Source organism: Pongo abelii, chromosome 18 (assembly GCF_028885655.2).
Source record: "Pongo abelii isolate AG06213 chromosome 18, NHGRI_mPonAbe1-v2.0_pri, whole genome shotgun sequence".
In the NCBI taxonomy this organism is placed as follows: Eukaryota; Metazoa; Chordata; class Mammalia; order Primates; family Hominidae; genus Pongo; species Pongo abelii.
Genome location: NC_072003.2, coordinates 84,122,556 through 84,139,839, shown reverse-complemented (window position 1 = coordinate 84,139,839; position 17,284 = coordinate 84,122,556). Strand labels below are relative to the sequence as shown.

The 17,284-nt window shown below is 40.4% G+C and overlaps 1 protein-coding gene and 2 long non-coding RNA genes across 3 annotated transcripts in view; 1 reads left to right on the top strand and 2 right to left on the bottom strand.

Annotated features, from left to right (window-relative positions):
- The window catches only part of USP10 (ubiquitin specific peptidase 10), a 78,671-nt gene that overhangs the window by 46,858 nt on the left and 14,529 nt on the right, over nucleotides 1-17,284 (bottom strand). The window lies entirely within an intron of this gene.
- On the top strand, nucleotides 1,684-5,060 carry LOC134760412 (uncharacterized). Its single transcript, XR_010137801.1, has 3 exons — nucleotides 1,684-1,815; nucleotides 1,948-2,069; nucleotides 3,203-5,060. It is a non-coding gene; the product is annotated as an uncharacterized LOC134760412 (long non-coding RNA).
- Nucleotides 4,076-16,895, bottom strand: LOC129047195 (uncharacterized). Its single transcript, XR_008514719.2, has 4 exons — nucleotides 16,878-16,895; nucleotides 15,555-15,656; nucleotides 14,985-15,312; nucleotides 4,076-8,375 (listed from the first exon to the last, which is right to left on the bottom strand). It is a non-coding gene; the product is annotated as an uncharacterized LOC129047195 (long non-coding RNA).

Below are 17,284 nucleotides of genomic sequence, written 5' to 3'. Positions count from 1 at the left end.
CAATAATTATTTAGAACCTACTAAATGCCCACGTATGATCAGCACTGGGTATAAAAATGGTAAGCAGAGTGTAGTTCCTCTGTTCTAATGGAACTGAACAGTCTAGTAGCTTGCAGGGAAATTTACAAGCCAAGTGATTCAAAAATAACCAGTAACTAAATATTACATAAATGAATAATACTCATTATTATTGTAAATGTGAATAAATGGCCACTAAATGTAATACCCTACTGGTAAGAACGCAGAGAAAACATTTCCGGAGAGCTCTTTGACAACATCTACCAAAACTATAAATATACATTAAGAACAAAAAAGTTTTCATATAATATTTACACATACTTGCAAAAGTCAACAAAGAAATTATGTATTGACGGTAACAGTGAAAATAAACAGAGCCTCAAAATGGTTCAGAAATGATCTTCTGAAATGCTGTCACTGAAAGGTTACACCTTCTTCTCATCACCAACATTGGGAAAAGATGATATGAATTTCACTAAGAAACCCTCAAAGCAATGGAAGGGAAAATTCTATAGGCTAAAAGGAAGCAGAAAAAATTAGCACAGACTATCACAAAAAAAAGAGCTATCAGAGATCATGAAAGTGTTCGTGGAAATTAATTACTAATTTTAAATCACTAAATTAAAAAACTCGACAGAACGTCTTAATAGCAAAATCAACAAGGCTATGGAAGGCAATGGGGCAACATTTTTGAAAGTTTCGAGAAAAAAGGATTTTGTTCCTAGAATGCCTGAGTATTTTTTCATAGAATTCTATAAATTACTTTTCAAGTGCAAAAGAGAAAGAACACTCTTTCTGTCACATACACCTTTTTCTTGGGAGGGAAGGAAACTGCTTAAGAATTCCAGAAAATGAATTCGAGAAATACAAGAATGATAAAGAAGTAAAATACAAGAAACATACAGCAGCTGTGAAGTTGAATGCAAATATTAAGAATAAATAAACTAAAATCATGCTGTTTTGTTTAATATCAATAGTAGAAACGTGGCTACTCTGGGCACACTGCCTATGGGGTAGCCCTGCTCTGCAACAAGCAGTTAAAGAAAAAAAAAAAAAAATTAGAGGCCGGGAGCCGTGGCTCACACCTGTAATCCCAGCACTTTGGGAGGCTGAGGTGGGCGGATCGTGAGGTCAGGAGATCGAGACCATCCTGGCTAACATGGTGAAACCCCGTCTCTACTAAAAATACAACAAATTAGCCAGGCGTGGTGGCGTGCACCTGTAGTCCCAGCTACTCAGGAGGCTGATGCAGGAGAATCGCTTGAACCTGGGAGGTGGAGGTTGCAGCAAGCCGAGACTGAGCCACTGCACTCCAGCCTGGGGACAGAGACAGACTCCGTCTCAAAAAAAAAAAAAAAAAGGTAGAAATGCTATATATTAAAAGTTATCCATTTTATCTTACGACTAACAAGAAAGGCCTTTTACTTCAGAATGTGGGGAAGATACCTAAGGATAAGAAATCAGAATGTTCTGCAGGATTATCAGGTATTTTCTTTAGGAAGGTTTTCTTCCTAGACAACGGAAAATAAACATTTTATGTTTATTTAAATCATACTTCTAAGCACACTTTCTTATTTGAGTTCATATACAGCCTAAAGTTTTTAGAGCTGGTCAATCCAGTAAGAAAACTACAAATCCCAATGATTTGATAAAAATCTTGGCAGCAGAGGAGAGGAGGAGAAAACAAGATTCCAAGCCACTAACACACACTTCCTGTTTCAAACGCAGACACCAAGTGGCTTCAGCATGAGTCAGCGGCAAACGCCCTCAAGTCATGAGCTGGAATGCTCAGAAACGGTTCAGTGAATTTTTTTTCTCCTATTATTTTCAAATTTATTAGTTTACTTAATTATTTTTAAAGTATCTGAGAAAATTTGTTATAGATTTTAAGTGTGTTATTATAACTTCATGTCAATAATTTCTCCACAGATATGTACCTTCAATCAAATTACAAAATTAACTGAGGGAAAATGAGGAAGAACTTTAGGAACTGACAGCGAGAGATCTTCAAAATACTATTAAAAGAAGAAAGCACTCTCGGTGTAAAAAAGGTAGGAAAATAGAGTATTTATCTGTGTTGCTATATAATGACATATTTGTGTTTGTTAATAATATAGATATTTGTGTCTGCATAAAGAGACACTGGAAAGATCAACAAGAAAAAATGTGGCCCTTCACCTTCGGGGCAGTAGCACTGAGTGGATGCAGACAGGATGCAGACAGGAGTGGAGGGGATTTCCTAGCACGTCTTTTGGAGGGTTTTTTTTTGGGGGAACTACATACTTTATTCAAAACATTAATCATAAAAAGTAAACACAACAGAAATCACCTTACAACTCTTCAAATACACCCATTTTGCACAGACATAATTTCATAAGCATGTTTCAAGATCGCACTGACAACAGCTTAGGACTTGATGAAAACATGTCACGCAAAAAATACACCATAAGTAACTGCTGATTACCAACTATGCAACACTGAACTATCATTTAACACTTGACAAATGGCTAGCCACAGCTGTTTTGAACTCCAACTTAATTTCCTTAATACTGGCCCACATAGCTCAATAACTCCATCAAAATACACGTGAATCACAATTTAATCCTTAAATGCATGAGCTTTTAAAAGTGAGCAGTTATACTTCACGAATATTTAAAACCTGTCCTTTCAATTTTATAACTGAAATAACAAAGGAACCGGCTAAGAAGTCAGTGCCAAGGGTTTAAGAGCAACTCTGCAAGGCGTTCAGCCTCCCAGGGAACCTTGATTACAATTTCCATCTCCTGTACAATGAGTATTCCCCATATGCTCATGACAGATAAACTACATGTATCTTTTTCCTATGTGTCAATACATATATAACTCATACTCAAGCAGGAATTCTGATACAACCCAATAACCACATATAAAGGAATTCCCTATTTGGGGAGTTAACTATCAAATGTCAGTAAAAGACAAGTCATTGATATCACAAGCTAGGGAAATCCTAAGAATAAAATGGAATTTCTTAGAATTGCAATGCACATTTTGAAAAATGATAAATATTTCTTTCTTGGCAAAGTAAGTTGGCATGGTAACCATTCAAACATGGATTATGAATGATGTAATAAAATAATCCATATAAATGTGAAGGTTAAGACATCATTTTCGTATTTAACAAAATCATATGCATCATTCAAAGCAGTACAATGAAGAAGCATTTATTATCAACACTATTCCAAAAGACAAAGTGTTGCTTGGCCAGACACGGTGGCTCACGCTTGTAATCTCGTCACTTCCGGAAGCCGAGGCGAGCAGATCACTTGACTTCAGGAGTTCAAGACCAGCCTAGCCAAAATGGTGAAACCCACCTCTACTAAAAATACAAAAATTAGCCGGGCATGGTGGTGGGTGCCTGTAATCCCAGCTACTTGGAAAGCTGATGCAGAAGAATTACGTGAACCTGGAAGGCGGAGGCTGCAGTGAGCCAAGATCGTGCCACTATACTCCAGCCTGAATGACAGAGGAAGACTCTGTCTCAAAAAAAAAAAAAAAAAGAGGTGTTGCTTATAAAACAGAATATGACAACTTTATTGGGAGGAAAAAAGGTAATTTTTTGATATGCTGATAAAACTACAAAAGGGAAAATGGCCAAATATTTATTCAATAGCAAATACCAGTGAGTGGACATAAATTATAATTTTGATAAAACTACAAAAGGAGGTCAGGCGTGGTGGCTCACGCCTGTAATCCCAGCACTTTGGGAGGCCGAGGCAGGCGGATCACGAGGTCAGGAGATTGAGACCACCCTGGCTAACACAGTGAAACCCCGTCTCTATTAAAAATACAAAAATTAGCTGGGCGTGGTGGCACATGCTTGTAGTCCCAGCTACTCGGGAGGCTGAGGCAGGGGAATCGCTTGACCCCGGGAGGCAGACGTTGCAGTGAGCCGAGATCGCTCCACTGCACTCCAACCTGGGTAACAGCGAGAAAAAAAAAAGGAAAAAAGGCCAAATATTTATTCAATATATTTCAATTATTTAATTATTTATTCAATTTATTCAATATATTTATAGCAAATACCAGTGAGTGACAATTATTTAACTAAAATGATATCTGACTAAATGTTGAAGCAAGGCATGTTTGTGACACCAAAAAGTTTATCACAGAAATTCAAGACAGCCAACTGCTATTAAAATGTTCTGGTTTCACCATCTCCTTCTCCAAAAGCCTTCCTAATTTCCAATCAAAAGTTATTTTAGGTGTTTGGTAAAATGAGGAATGTTATCAAAAGAGGGGAGGAGAAACTGCTGTTCAAAGAAGTCAATATCCTGAAAGGCTGTGGGAAACTCCCTGACTACAAAAAGCTAGAGACATGACAACTAAATGCATTTCCTGACCCTAGACCGGATCCAGTGCTGGAAGGGAAAATTCTAGAAAGGACATTATATGGTCAACTCCCAAAATTAGAATATGGACAGGTTAGAAAAAAGTACTGCATCAATGTAAATTTGTGAAAGTGGTAACGTTTTACTGTGGTTATTTAAGAGAATATGCCTATTCTTAGGAAATACACATTCAAGAATTTAGGAGTAAGTGGCTAGAGTGTATGTAATCTTCCCTGAAATCTCAAAGGGTTCGGAAAAAGATTGTATGTCTGTATATTTGCATTTGTTAGCCCATGTCTGTGTGTCTGTGAGTTTGTGTATCGGTATGAGTGTGTATTTGCAGAGACAGAGAACTCGAGCACACACAAATGATTAAGCAGATGGGTTTAATCTTAACAACAGGTGGATCTGGGTAAAGGACTATCTGAGGGTTCTTTGTACTATTTTTCTTTTTGCAACTTTTCAAGTTTGAAACTATTTCCAAATAAAGAGTTTTTGTTTTTTTTTTTTTTAAGCTAACACTGAAAATTGTGAGGTTATGAGGAAAACCTTTACCCTCTCCTTATGTTTCACTGTTTAGTGTTTTCTCTCCTCTGGAAGATTAACTTATTTCAAAGGCTGTTACATGAGGGGGGAAAATTGTAGGTGTTTGGGTAAAATAAAGATGAAAATAACTCTGTCTGACTTCACAGGATTTACAACCTAGTGGAGAAAGAAATGCCACTGATGACATGAATTAGTTTTGCCCCTAACAGAGCAAGATAAAATACAGAACAATTCAATTCACATGGGAGACTAAAAAGCAGGAGTAAGTTCACTGTTTCTTGTAATTTCAAAGAAAGTGCAGAACCTAGGACATATTGGTGGCTGTCATAAAACTAAAATAAAAGCAGGTACCTGGAGGCCCTGTCAGCCATGCCACACTACAGAAATTGTGACACTGCTGTGGCTAACTCTGCCCTTCCCACAGCTACACCAAATACCATCAGGAAAGACTGGGAAGCCCCCTAAGGTTTCAGCAACCCTGCCAGAGTCAGAACACTGGGGTCAAAAGGAGGTATCAGAAAGCAGTAACAAACGCTCCTTTTCCGCGTCCTGCGGTTGCACAGGAAATGCCCAGGGGCGAGACGGTACAGAAATGCCTGTGATTCGGGGGAGCAAACTACAAGGGCTTTAGGCATTTCTTCCCCTTTTTAGGGGAAGTAAGACTGTGAACTAGAGCAGCTATTTATTCCCCTCCACCACTTCCCCTCATATCCCATCCGGCCTCCATCCCAGGCTTTCAAAACTCTCACTGTTCACATCTTTCCTTTCTGATCCTTTCTCGAGGATGTGGGAAAAAAATATACAAGAAATACTTCAAGAAAAGGGGGGCAAGCCCACACCACAGCAGGGATGGGAACAAAAGACACCTTCCTTCCTGAAGCACAGCCTGTTGGCTAAGCTGGCTCAGTTTACCTTCTGGAGGTGTGCGGAGGCCACTACGGCCCTCAGAGGGCCTGAGTTTAGAAACCCTGGGCAAAGGTTTAGACGAAGTGGGAAAACCAGTGTTCCTGCTAAAGGAAAAACAAAGACCTTGCCCTCAGAAATAAAGACACATTCCTCCATCTCAGCTCAAGCAAGGTGAGAAGGAGGAAAGATGTCTAATGTTCACTTGCACAACCTGCAGGCTACAGCTCTCCGGTGGGAACTGCGGGAAACACCGCTTTCGGCTTCAGGAGACACTGGGGACTATCAGTACAGCATGGCACTAGGGGGCGCTGCAGCACAGCATTCTGAAAGTTTCCTCTCTCTGGAAATTGGAATAAATATGTAGGTTCATCCAAATTAACATTCTCTGCCTTCAAAAGGACTGACAGAAATAGGAGATCAGCCCTGAAGTAAGAACGTAAATACTTTGCTGCTGCATTTGTACCCTGCAGTTTCCGAGGCAGGTGGACAACTATGATCAATCTCTAAGAACAATCTCCCATTCACAGATGCACAGCTAAGCCTCACAGGGGCAAATGGTATAACCAGGTCACAGTCAAATACACAAGAAGCTGAGAAGTATAAAGTATTCTCCCTCTTCTCCTGATCCAAATAAGCCGAATTTGAGGAAACATGAAAAGAGTAATAGACTGTTTTGAGTGATTAATTAAAGCCTTAATCTCATCTACAAAATGAAGGTATGTTGGACCAGACAACTTCTAAAATTCTTCCCATCTCCAAAAGGATCTCTTGGATCTAGAAAGGATTAAGAAACACGGGTTTGAAAATGTCATCAGACAGGCCAGGCATGGTGGCTCACACCTGTAATCCCAGCACTTTGGGGGGCCGAGGCGGGTGGCTCACCTGAGGTCAGGAGTCAGAGAACAGACTGCCAACATGGTGAAACCCTGGCTCTACTAAAAATACAAAAAAAATTAGCCGGGCATGGTGGCAGGTGCCTGTACTCAGCTACTCAGGAGGCTGAGGCAGGAGAATTCCTTGAACCCAGGAGGCAGAGGTTGCAGTGAACGGAAATCATGCCATTTGCACTCCAGCCGGGGTAACAAGAGCAAAACTCCGTCTCAAAAAAGAAAAAAGAAAAGAAAGAGAAAAAGAAAAAGAAAATGTCATCAGACTAATGCATGCTACAACAGGATGATTTTGAAAACATTATACCAAGTTAAAACCACACACAAAGAGCCATAAATTGTTTCTTCCATTCATATGAAATGCCAAGAATAGGCAAATTACCAGACACAGAAAGATCATGGTTGCCAAGGGCTGGGAGGAGAGGAGAATGGGGGAGCGGGAGGCGGTGACTGCTAATGAACATGAGCTTTCTTTTGGGGATGATGAAATGTTCTAAAATTGACTACGGTGTTAGCTGCAAAACTGTGAATATACTAAAAACCACTGAAATGCATATTTATTTAAATACACAAATTCCACAGCATGTGAATCATATCTCAATAAAGTTTTAAAAAAGGTCAGTACTTGTATCAAAATAAAAATTTTAATTTCTTTACTAAGCTTTATGAATAAAAGCCCAGTAAGTCATGGGTGCTAGCTGATATCTACTGAACAATCATTGTGTGCTTTCAACTTCAGAAGGTGGTGTGGGTGGTTCTGAGGACATCTGGAGATGACACTGTCATCAAATAGTGAATGCACAGCACGAAGTTCGCCAATTTAACAATATGCACTGAGCATCAACTATCCACACTCAACTATGCGAGACTATGAGAGTAAAACTTTGAATACAACACCCACAGGGGTCAGGGCATGGTGACATTTACAGTTTTATTACAGCGCAAGCCAACTGCAAGCTGCACTAAGTGTTACAAATGGCAGAAGCAGACAAAGGAAGAGGGAGGAAGAGAAGTTTTGTTCCCTCACTAATAGGGCTATAGCAAAATTTTGCTTTACTTTCTTGGGGCAAAGAGGTCCTGAGAAGGGAACAAAATAGACAAACTACACAAAGTCACTCTCACAGGCAGCCTCTCTCCTTGAAACTCAAATGTCAAAGTACTGCAATTGAGTGTCCACTTCCCTGTTTGTATATTCTTTTTCTGCTATTAAAGTGCTGTCAAAAAGCAATCATTTTGCCTTTCAAAGTATGGTTTTTAACAGGTTGGCTGTATATTAAGTGCTTTCATAGAGGTTCGAGCTAAAATTTCCTTCAGAAATTTTAGATTGAATTCAGATTGAATCTCCAATTAGAAAACATGATTCACTTAACAGAAACCCACTTTTACCAACTTTCCAGTCCTGTGTCTATATTAGAACTGTATTACAAAATGGTCGTTAAATTTTAACTCGCTTTGCTCTTAACTAGTACTAAATAGCAAGGTAATATAGATAGCCCTCATTATTGAATAACTTGCTGTGTAAAATTGCTATTGTATGAAACAGAGAAGATAAATTAGGGAGTAAATTCAGTCAACTTTACCTGGGATAGCCCTAGTAGAAGTTCAAGATTCCACCTACTTTCATATTCATTACAATCACCTTGGTGCTGACCTTAAGAAAAAAAGAAATGGAAGACGAAACCAATAAAAAAGAAACTGTAACAGAAGCAGTTCTGTCTTTGCTGGGGCCAAGGACGAACAAAAGAAGAGGCTGCAAGGGGGCTCAACATCATTCTGGGGAATGACAGAACTGGTGTCTTGATTGTGGAGGTGATTACACAAATGTATACATCTGTTAAAATTCATGGAAATATACACTTTAAATGGGTGAAATTCACTGCACATACGTTATACCTCCATGAAGCTGATTTCTTTAAAGTACAAGAATCGAGTTAGATCCATCTTTGTCTAGCCAGAAGTTAATGCAGTACACTTGGCATAGAGTAGGTGCTCAAAATAGCTTTGTTGAACAAATGAATTCAGGAAGAAGATGAAAAAATCCACACAAATAAAAAGCTCTAAGGATAAGGAATAACTTCTCCATACTACATAGCAATCATTGCGACTTCACAGGTGTCAGGGGGCTGACAGTCTTAACTGTCACTCACTCTGAATGGTTTTTATTCTCATGTTTTTATTATCACCAGAGATGTTCCAGCTAGGAGTACATCTTTCATTCTCAAATATAATCTTCAAATAAATATAATCAAGAAATAACACTTATTTTTAAAGTATAATACTTAAACTTATATTTTAAAATATAAGACTTATTCAACATAAGTGAATTAAGCTTCACAGAACACTTTAAAGGAACACCTATTTTGACCTAGAGAAAAATCATTAACAATTACCATGTGATCCATTTCCCAAGCTAAAGAGAAACCACTTTTCAAAATCTTAAGTTATAAGGGGGAAAAAAGGCCAAAAAAAAAACAACCTTGGATGTGATCAGAAGGTATCGGGGCTGGTCAATCCTTTTAAAATCGACTTTATTCCCCACCCCCCATCTTTGACCCTCAAATAAGACCACCGGTTTCCAGTGTGAAGCGGGCATGCATCCTGTATTTCTTGGTCCCTTCTTTCTGCTCAAACTGTCTTTCTGGGCACATTTCACTAAGAACCACCTGTTTGTACTCAGTTTCACTTTGCTGTCAATGACAGGAACTCATGTCCCTAGGGACAAAAAATTATCTTTTAAAATAAGATAATTTTTATCTTATTTTAAAATAAGATAATTTTTATCTTATTTTAAAATAAGATAATTTTTATCTTATTTTAAAATAAGATAATTTTTATCTTATTTTAAAATAAGATAATTTTTATCTTATTTTAAAATAAGATAATTTATAAGATTTATAATTATCTTATAAAATTAAGACGACTGAGCTGGGCGCAGTGGCTCACACCTGTAATCCCAGCACTTTGGGAGGCCAAGGCGGACGAATCACTTGAGATAGGGAGTTCGAGACTGGCCAACATGGTGAAACTCCATCTCTACTAAAAATAAAAAAATTAGCTGGGCGTGGGGGAGTCTGCCTGTAATCCCAGCTACTCGGGAGGCTAAGACCAGAGAACTGCTTAAACCTGGGAGGTGAAGGTTTCAGTGAGCCAAGATCACACCACTGCACTCCAGCCTGGCCGACAGAGTGAGACTGTCTCAAAAAAAGAAGACTGACAATATCAAATGTTGGTGAGGACAGAGAAGAAGCATTCTCATACACTGCTGGTGCAGATAGAAAACGGCATGGCCGCTTTGAGAAAGCCTTGCAGTTTCTTAGAGTAGAATATACGCTTACCACATTTTACCCACAAGAAATGAAAACCTATGTCCACACAGACACTTGTACATGAATGTGAACAGCAGATTCAAACAGTGGGAACAACAAAAATGTCCATCAAGAGGTGAAGAGACAAGCAAACTGTGGGACATCCCCAAAGGAATACTACCCAGTACTGAAAAGGCTGGAACTCAACACTCAACATGGCTAAATCCAAATAGCTGGGTCAGGTGAAGGTAACCAAACAAAAGAGTACAGTTTGTGTAATTCTGCGCCAATGTAATTCTAGAAGAGGCAAACTTTCTTAGCCTATAGTGACAGAAGCAGACCACTAGCTGCCTGGACAATATGGCAGGTGGAGGTTGCAGTGAGCTGAGATCACGCCATTGCACTCCAGCCTGGGCAAAAGAGCGAGACTCCTTCTCAAAAAAAAAAAAAAAAAAAAAAAGTTGTGCATCATCGCCCGGGCGCGGTGGCTCAGGCCTGTAATCCCAGCACTTTGGGACGCCGAGGTGGGAGGATCATGAGGTCAGGAGATCGAGACCGTCCTCGCTAATACGGTGAAACCCCGTCTCTATTAAAAAATACAAAAAATTAGCTGGGTGTGGTGGCAGGCGCCTGTAGTCCTAACTACTCAGGAGGCTGAGGCAGGAGAATGGCGTGAATCCAGGAGGTGGAGCTTGCAGTGAGCCAAGATCGCGCCACTGCACTCCAGCCTGGGCAACACAGCGAGGCTCCATCTCAAAAAAAAAAAAAAAAAAAAATTGTGCATCATCTTTTTATTCTGCATCTGTTTTCAATGTAACTGCACTCCACTCCGAAGCCTCTGTCCCATCATTACTCAATCACTTCAGATTATCCTTGTCTGGCTCAACCTTTATTATTGCCGAGCTTCTCGGACCATGTACTCAAACTCCACACAAAGACAATTACTGCCAAAAACAATGAAGCAAAACTATAGTATTTCATTAAACAGAGTGCTACATGGGCAGAAACTTGTAAGTGCCATCTGTTCTACAGGATTTTTCACTTAATAAAATATGCTGGAACCGGACCAACAAAAGGCCAGCTACTGAAGGCCACCTGCCAGGAAGGAAAGCACATCGCTACAGCAGAGCTTCCTTTTAAAGGACATCCAAGAAAAAAGAACCTAGCTACAGAAATGATTTTCCTCTGATTTGCTGGTCGCTGTCAGCAGACTCTTCAAATATCCTAGAAAATCTAGGACTGCCTAATGAGAAGTACTTACATTAGCTGGTAAATAGACTCCTCTCCTTCCAGTGTTAAGATTAAGCACAGAACTTCCCCCTTAATGAGCTGCTTTGTTGTTAATGGAAAGCAAAGTTACTTAGAAGGTTTGGTTGAAGAAGTAAAAAGCTGCAAAATTACTATTTGTTGAAAATAAAAGAATGCAAAAAGAGGTATGCTAGCTAAGGAAGGCGTCCGCTGTTTGTTGTCTCAGTTTAACCTTCACCTAATGATCTGTGGAAACATGCCCTCCGAAGATTTAAATTACGCAAGCAGAGCTTGCTTTACCAGCAAAATCTTAATAATTTGCATTCCACTCTTTAATTACGTATTTAAGTTCGTGGACATGGTCTGAAATCTTTTATTAGAAAACTGTTAACTCCAGACTTCAAAGTCCCCCTTATGGGATCTACATACACTGGAAGAGATGTTTTCCACCCAATCGGCTTCCTATATTCTATTTTCCACATAAAAGCAGGTAACCAATCCGCGGTGGTACTCACCTAGCAGGGGAGCAGCATAAACCATATTGGACAAAGGCCTAAGACAACAGTCGTCGAACCTGGCCACACCTTAGAATCAGAGCATCCTCAGGCCATTCCTGCAATAATTCTGGCTTCAGTGGTCTAGGGTGGAGTCCAGGCCTCATTCAGCATTTTAAACACTTCCTGTGTGATTCTGACTTACAGTTGGGAGTTAGAATCACTGTGTAGGGGCATTCGGATCCAAGAAAAAGCTCCATCACTATAGGCAACTGAGGAGGTGGGAGAAACTAAGCAGAAAACAGGAGGATGAGTGCAGCTACTTCTCCATTCAGTTATGCCTCCCAATTAAAAAAGAAATTATTTTTAATTTGAGATAATTATTCACTATATAAAGTTGATGAACAACATCCAGATGTCTTTAAAATGGGAACTCTTTTAGTGCTTTTAAGGGTTTACTGATCATTAACAACTTAATAAAGGCAAAAACAACAACAACAACAACAACAACAAAACTGGCCGGGCGCGGTGGCTCATGCCCTGTAATCCCAGCACTTTGGGAGTTTAACTTTTCTGTCATATTACTTCTAATTTAGTTGCATTGTAGTTTTTCTTCTGGCCGGGCGTGGTGGCTCACGCCTGTAATCCCAACGCTTTGGGAGGCCAAGGCGGGTGGATCATTTGAGGTCAGGAGTTCGAGACCAGCTTGACCTACATAGTGAAACCCTGTCTCTATTAAAATACAAAAATTAGCTGGGTGCGGTGGCGGGCGCCTGTAATCTCAGCTATTCGGGAGGCTGAGGCAGGACAATCGCTTGAACCCAGGAGGTGGAGGTTGCAGTGAGCTGAGATTGCACCACTGCACTCCAGCCTGGGTGACAGAGAAAGACTCCTTCTCAAAAACAACAATGACAAAACTAAAAGAAGAAAAACTTTTTTTTTTTTTTTTTGTGAGATAGTCTCGCTCTGTTGCCCAAGCTGGAGTGCAGTGGCGCAATCTCAGTTGCAGGGGCGCAAACTCCCAGGAGTCAGAGGTTGTTTTTGCAACCTCCGACTCCTGGGTTCAAGCAATTCTCCTGCCTCAGCCTCCAAGTAGCTGGTATTACAAGCATGTGCCATGATGCCTGGGCTAATTTTTGTATTTTCAGTAGAGACAGGGTTTCACCATGTTGGCCAGGCTGGTCTTGAACTCCTGACAAGTGATCCACCCACCTTGGCCTCCCAAAGTGCTGGGATTACAGGCGTGAGCCACCGCACCCGGCCAGAAGAAAAACTATAATGCAACTAAATTAGAAGTAATATGACGGAAAAATTAAACTCCTGCCAAACACAGTGGCCCACACTTGCAGTCCCAGCTCCTCAGGAGGCTGAGGTGGGAGGATCCCTTGAGCTAATAACTTTGAGGCTGCAGTGAGCCATGATTGCACCACTGCACTCTATTTTGGGTCACAGAGTACAATCCTGCCTCAATAAAATAAACAAACTCACAAGCAACTCTTCAGAAATGCCTTTTGAACAAAAGACGTTTCTTTTGTAATTAAACTCATCTCTCAGTTGCTTTTAATTCACTGAAATCTAACTTTCACTACCAACACTCCACTTTCTCAAAAATAACCTTCCAATCCAAGATTTTCCCTTCGCAATGTAGTCAAGTCCTCTGAAGCATCCACAACTCTATAAGACAACTAATCTTCCAGTCTCTCTCTCATCATTGTTCTTCCAATCTCTTAGGTAAGAAACTTTGAAAATACCATAAATTATATACCCTTTCCATCACAAATACCCTAAGGTGATCACGAATCCCAAATTTCTGGGACCATCTCAACAAAATATCAAAATGTTCAGAAAAACTGCATTTGGCAAGAATAGCAACTGAATGAATTAAGCACTACAGTAAATTAATCCATACTGAAATCACATACACCTGAGAACCAGAGACTAGGACCTCAATGAATCAAAGACAGTAGAAGCACTTTCCTGAACACACATAACTCAGGAAGATGACTAAGAAGTGATGCAACTCCTCTTCAATTCTACAGTTACTATCCAGCACAGGCCCTGATGACTCCACCTATGCCTGGGTATCTGCAATAACCTAGGTAGTAGCCTCCTCCTATCTACCTAGTAAAATGCTTGGCACCTAAGAGACTCGCAAATGCTGACAGAATGGCTCACAGTCATCAAACAGCTTGTCACCAAGCTAAATCGACATTTATTGAGCACCAATGACATAAAAAGGATATTAAAAAGCAGTTTAAAATGTTTAAGCAATGTGTCCTGCCTTCAAAGAACTGGGGTCACAGAAGGAGGACATACAGCTAGTGTGTACTGAATGTCCATTATGCTCTAGACAATGTTACAGGCATTTAATCAACATATTTCATTTAATCTGCACAAAATTTCTAAAAGGGAGGATTCCTAATCTTTTTTGGGTGGCAGCAGACCTCCTGAGACACTGATGTAAGGGAATTAGGCCCACCCCCTAAAGAATGCATGTACACACATTTCTGTCTATGATTTCAGAACTTCACAGACCCTCTGAAGCTCCCGAAGCCCAATACTACCTGCTACTCAAAGTGAGGTCACCAAGCCAGCAGCCTAGGAATTACCTAGGAGCTCAGACAGCGCGCAGGGCCCACCCCAGGTGTACTGAATCTAAATGTGCACATTCACAAGACCCGCAGCCGATTCTCAACGGACTTTTAAGTTTGAGAAGCACTGCTATGCTCTATCTCATGTAATCCCAAGGCTCTACTATGAAGCAAGCACACTGCTATCACAGTGACTGTCCCTATGGCTCTGGACTTCTATTTTAAGTTGCATAACCATTTATCATCCAAATTAGAGGCATATTTCAGAGTGAAAGGATCATTATGATGAATTATGCTGGGATAAGTTTAGACCAGGACATGAGGTCACTCCTCTAATTGTAAGGTGTATATAAAGGTAGAATCTTCACTCTTCAACTTGGTGTAATGGACGTCTCTGCCTACCAACCTTGCCGAAGGTTGCGCACCTAAGATCCCAGTAACTCTGCATTTATTCATTATTCTGCTGATCAGCCTTCATGCAGGCAGCTCCCTCTTCCCCCATGCTCTGAAGAAGTCCTGCTTGTCCTTCAAGGCTCAACGCAGGCATCACCTCCTCAGGAAGTGTTTCTAAACCCGATTTCTGCCAAAGCACTGTTCATATTTCATAGTAATTCTCATTTACCTATGTCTCTGTGAATGAACTGTTATCTCCTTGTGTCAGTCTGTATTTCGTCCACTGAAGCACAACACTGAGAATCTAATAAAGATTTGCTGAATGATGAAGATGAAAAAACTTTAAAAAGTTCAGAGAAACCAATCTTGCCTGAGATTCCACAAACAAAATGGAACAGGATTGGAACCTGAGGCTGACCTCAAGGCACAGACACATTAACAGTTAAGGAACAATAATATTTAAAGAAGACTGTAAGATGCAATCAGATAGTACAGATGATTTGCCAAGGAGAAAGGACAATCTTCCAGTCTGAGGAGTCCAGGAGGAACTGGCATATCTGGAAAAGGAGAGGGGGGAGAGACATTACGCTCATGTGGGACAGTAGCGAACTGGCCAGCTCCCCTTCCTACCCTGTGGGATAGTGGTCACCCAGTTTAGATGTCAACACACCCCCACCCCCAGGCCAGATGGGAGCCCTGCTTAGCATACCACCCTCCTCACCACAGTGCTCTGGTTCAGGGACGACCCAAAGGGCAAGAAGCTCAGGACACTGCCTAGAATTCTGGGATGCACACTCACTCTCTTGGTCAGGTTGGTGTGACGGAGGCTGTGCCCAAATGTGAAGCCTGCAACTGCTGTGGCCACTCCGCCATCGTGGGGGAAACTAGCCCTGGGATAATACTGACATGCAGAATGAAAAGATGAAGAAATGTGAAAAAATGAAAAGAAGCCAGGTCCTCAAAACTGTAACTAAACGGCTGAATTAAACCAACTCTGAAGCCTGATCTACCTCTGGAATTTCTAGTTACATGAGCCACTAAACCTCTAGTTTATGGTGTAAGCCAGTTAGAAAGCTGAGCTCTACTTGTTTGTTTTTTTTAAAAAAGGGAGGGCACCCTAACACATAAATGGGGTAAGCAAAAAAGGAGATAAAACGATAGTTGGGCAACAGTGACCAGAGAATTCATATAAAGTAGTAAGGTCGCCCAGCTGGACTCACTGGCTCATGCCTGTAATCCCAGCACTTTGGGAGCCGGAGACCCTATTCCTTCTCAAGACTAGCTCATTATCCATCTTCATTCTCTGAATTACTACAAAAGAACCTGCCACATGCACCACATAATTCAGCACTTAATTACACATCTTGTAATGTGCCCAGTTGTTTCTTATGCTTTAGCTATCCATTATACACAAAGGTAAGGATGCTTTGGTCAACTTCCTGGATATCTACAGCAGTAGCTGAAATAGTTGGCCTTCACCAAACATAAGCCAGCTTATTGATAAATATTTTATAAATGGGCCAGGAGTGGTGCCTCACGCCTGTAATCCAAGCACTTTGGGAGGCCTAGGCGGGAAGATCACTTGAGGTCAGGAGATCGAGACCAGACTGGCCAATATGGTGAAACCCCATCTCTACTAAAAAATATAAAAAGTAGCTAGGTGTGGCAGTGCATGCCTGTATTTCCAGCTACTCAGGAGGCTGAGGCAGGAGAATCGCTTTAGCACGAGATGCAGAGGTTGCAGTGAACCAAGATTGCGAACTGTACTCCAGCCTGGGCAACAGAGCAAGACTCCATCTCAAAAAAAAATAAATAAATAAAAAAAAAATAATAATAATAATAATAAACAGATCGTTTTAAATATTTTTCAAACATTTCATATGTAGAAGTTGTTTTTGATATTACTTTTAAAATTTTAAAAAATTTGTGTTTTAAATATCCACTAAGTATCTTCTTGATATCCCTTAGCAAAATATATCTCTCCCTTTGCCCCAAAAGTAATCAATGAATTAAGGACGCTCATCTTCCAGTTTACAATAATGTGCTTAATTTGCTCTAGGAAATAAGATAAATTCACAACTAATAACTAAAAATTGGACCAAAAAAACCTGCCAAACATTACCATTTTTAGTATGCATAAACTATAACTTGTGAATACGCTGCAGTCCTTAAAAAACAATGCTGAAGATTAAGTTAAAGCTCTTGAGATCTAAAAAAAAAAAAACAACAATCGCAAAGGAAAATATTTAATGGAAAAACATTCAACAATATAAGAAATGGAAAGCCACGCATGGTGGCGCACATCTGTAGTCCCAGCATTTTGGGAGGCTAAGGAGGGAGGACGGCCTGAGCCTAGGAGTTAGATGCTGCGGTGAGTGAGCTACGATTGTGCCACTCACTCCAGCCTGGATGACAGAGCCAGACCCCATCTCTAAAAAAGAGGAAGAAGTGGGAAAAACATTTTACTAAACAAGTATCATTCCACATTTTAAGGAAGAAAATACTATATACCATGAACACACCACAATG